Source organism: Myodes glareolus, chromosome 3, assembly GCF_982192425.1.
Source record: "Myodes glareolus chromosome 3, mMyoGla1.1, whole genome shotgun sequence".
Classification (NCBI taxonomy): Eukaryota; Metazoa; Chordata; class Mammalia; order Rodentia; family Cricetidae; genus Myodes; species Myodes glareolus.
In genome coordinates this window covers 62,181,176-62,184,773 of record NC_142028.1, presented here as the reverse complement: position 1 = coordinate 62,184,773, position 3,598 = coordinate 62,181,176, and the positions used below count along the sequence as shown (strand labels likewise).

The window sequence follows — 3,598 nt, the reverse complement described above, 5'->3', positions numbered from 1 at the left end:
TGTGCAACCCAGGGCCCTCAGTGTTAGGATGCTTGTGCAACCCAGGGCCCTGGACTCCATCCCCAGCAATACATACATTCACATAACACACATTCACACTTACACACACACACACACACACACACACACACACGCATTGAGCTAGGCATGGTAGTTCATGTCTGTAATCCCAGCTAGCCATAATGAGTTAAGGAGTGAGACCTCATCAAAATAAGAAATTCAGCAGGCATGCTGCCAAGCTCAGGTGATTTGTCATTTAAATGGTTAATGATGGACTGTCTTGCTATGTACATTACATCAGTTTCTCTTTTCTTTTTCAAGACAGGTTTCTCTGTGTGTCTTTGGCTGTTCTAGAACTCTGTAGACCAGGCTAACTTCAGACTTACAGAGATCCACCTGCTTCTGCCTCCCTTGTGCCAGGACTAGAGGTGTGTGCTACCACCCTGGCTCCTTGTTTGTTTGAAGATTGCCCCAAGTAGCCCAAGTTGGCCCCAAACTGCCTTTGTGACTGAGACTGACCCTGAACTCCTAATCTTGCTACCTTTACCTCCTGAAGGCTAAAATTACTAATCGTATCTGGATTTCTTTTTTAAAAGTTTTATTTATTTATTATGTATACAACATTCTGCCTCCATGTATGCCCGCATGCCAGAAGAGGGTACCAGATCTCATTACAGATGGTTATGAGCAACCACGTGGTTGCTGGGAATTGAACTCAGGACCTCTGGAAGAGCAGTGAGTGCTCTTAACCACTGAGCCATCTCTCCAGCCCGTATCTGGATTTTTTTTTGTTTTTTAAAAAAGTCATATTTGGTAGTACATGCCTGTAAATTCTAGCACTGAGGAAGACGTGATAGGAGAATCACGAGTTCAAGGCTAGCCTAGGCTACATAACCAACCTTCTTCCTTCCTTCCTTCCTTCCTTCCTTCCTTCCTTCTTTCCTAGAAAAGAGAGCGTGAATGATGACACTGGGCCTGTAATCTCAGCACTGAGGAGGCAGACACTATATAGTATATTTGAAGCCAGCCTGGGCAACATGAGACCTTAATCTGAAACAAAATAAAACTCAACAACAAAGAGAGAGATGGTGAGGGTGAAAGAATGCAAGTATATTCACACTTGAGAGCACAGGCAGAGGGATTATCATAAATTTGAAGCCACCCTGACTTATGTAGAAAACAATAAGAAAATAAAAGAAAAAACAACTGGGGCTGGAGAGATGGCTTGGCGGTTAAGAGCACTGCCTGCTCTTCCAAAGGTCCTGAGCTCAATTCCCAGCAACCACATGGTGGCTCACTACCATCTGTAATGAGGTCTGGTGCCCTCTTCTGGCCTTCAGGCATACACACAGACAGAATATTGTATACATAATAAATAAATAAATATTTTTTAAAAAAAAAAGAAAAAACAACCATGACGTGTGGGGATGGGGGAGGCAAGGGTAAAATTAGTGTTTTCATGAGTTCTTTCTTTTGCCTGCTCCCAAATTACAGATTCCTGGGAGTTGGGTATTGTTGTGGAATAGAATATTTGTTTAGCTATATAAAATTGTATCGCATTTGTTTGTCTTGTAGAATAATTGTTTAACTATGTAAAGATGTGTTGGAGTTGTTTAATTATGTAAAGGTGTGTTGCTTTTGTTTATGCTGCATTTGTTTAATTATGTACAGCTGTGTTGCTGGTTCACCTTGCCTGCCTAAGGCACCTGACCGATCTACTTAAAAAGCTTCATGGCCAATAGCTAGGCAGAGGAGGGATAGACGGGGCTGGTGGGCAGAGAGAAAAGGGAAGCCAACCAGTCAGTCAGACACTGAGGAAGCAGGAGAACAGGATGGATGGTTTTTTTTTTTCTTTTCGAGACAGGGTTTCTCTGTAGCTTTGGAGCCTGTCCTGGAACTAACTCTTGTAGACCAGGCTGGCCTCTAACTCACAGAGATCCGCCTGCCTCTACCTTCCAAGTACTGGGATTAAAGGTGTGCGCCACCACTGCCCAGCTGAGAACAGGATGGATAGTACTTAGAAGAGGTAAATGAGCCTTAGGGCAGCACATAGGTGAACAGAAATGGGCTAATTTGTTTTTGTTATTTTTTGTTTTTTTTTTAAAGCTAGTAAAAACAAGCCTAGCCAGGCTCCAAAGCTACAGAGAAACCCTGTCTCGAAAAACCAAAAAAATAAAACAAAACAAAAAATGAAAACAAAAAAACCCAAACCAAACCAAAACAAAAAAATGAGCCTAAGCATTCTGTAACATCCAGCAGGTCTCATGATGAGGTTTGCCCTGAGCGGCAAGCTGTTACTTGTAATGGCTCTCAAAGCCCTTAGCTAGAGTTCTTGGGTGGTGGTTCTGCTACCCCATAGCTCCCTCCTCCGGGTGGATCAGGTGTGAGGAGTGGTGTCTATGGCCAGCTGGGGATGGCGGGATGGCTGGATAAAGGCTCCTTGGCAGTAAGTGAAGACGTGGCTGCCATTGGTGTTGGTATTCACATGTTGGCATGTGACATGAACCCCATCAACATGTCTGTGCATGTCTCTGCAAACTTGTGATCCTCGCTGTTAACTCAGAAGTTGTTTTCCACTCAGGCTGCACATGGAAATACCTGAGGAATCTCCAAAACCAAAATCGCAAGAGAGAGATCTCCATCCCAGGAGCGCTTGATTACCAGCTGGGTAGAGAGGTTGGGGCGGGGGAAGAAGAGAAAGATCATCATCTTAGGACCAATTAAATCCAAATTTGTGGCTGAAGAGATGGCTCAGCAGATAATGTGCTTACTGCGGAAGCATGAGGACCTGTAACTCCACATGGGGGGTGCGGGGTCAGAGGACCCTGAAGCTCATTGCTCATCAGTCTAATCCATAAGCTTCTGGTTCGGTGAGAGACCCTGTCTCAAAGCATAAAAAGATGGAGAGTGATTAAGAGGAGCAAAGACACCCTTCACACTCATGCACTCACGAGTGCACATACCTCGCTAACCACACACACACACACACACACACAAATAAAACAGGACCAGTGACAGGTCTCAGTGAGTAAAGGCACTTGCTGCCAAGCCTGACAACCCAACTTCAATCCCTAGGACCCACAAGGTAGGAAAGAACCGATACTTCCAAGTCGTCCTCTGACCTCCACACGCAAGCTGTGGCACGTACACACATGCGCATATGTGATTTAAGAGAAATTCTAAAAAAAAAAAAAAAAAACCCAAAACACTAGTTTGTTAAAACCAGAACAAACCTCAAAACCAGAGAGCGCCCAGTGACTGACAGCTCGTCCGGAAGCTGCTTAGTCAGATCTGCTCCTGTAACTCTGAGCTGCGCTGGTCTCTGCCTGTTGAGTCTGGCTTGCTCATGTCTTGAAATTCTGGGAGATAGTGATGCCTGTTCTTCTAATAAAGCACTGTTTCTTCCCCTGAAACCAGCAGCACTGACGCTTGTTGCACGAAAACGAGGCTCTAAATAATGAAATAGCCAATGTAGCATATCTCACAATGTATTTTGTGGAATGTTATGGGCCAGAAGTAGTGGCTTCTACCTATAATCCCAGTACTCAGGAGGTTGGGGCTGAAGTATCAGGAGTTCCAGGCTGGCCTAGGCAACACA

At 44.6% G+C, this 3,598-nt stretch overlaps 1 long non-coding RNA gene across 1 annotated transcript; it reads right to left on the bottom strand.

Annotated features, from left to right (window-relative positions):
* Positions 1 to 577: 577 nt before the first annotated feature.
* On the bottom strand, positions 578 to 3,106 carry LOC146895201 (uncharacterized). The gene is made up of 2 exons (XR_015000947.2): positions 2,772 to 3,106; positions 578 to 2,664 (listed from the first exon to the last, which is right to left on the bottom strand). It is a non-coding gene; the product is annotated as an uncharacterized LOC146895201 (long non-coding RNA).
* Between the last annotated feature and the right edge of the window lie 492 nt (positions 3,107 to 3,598).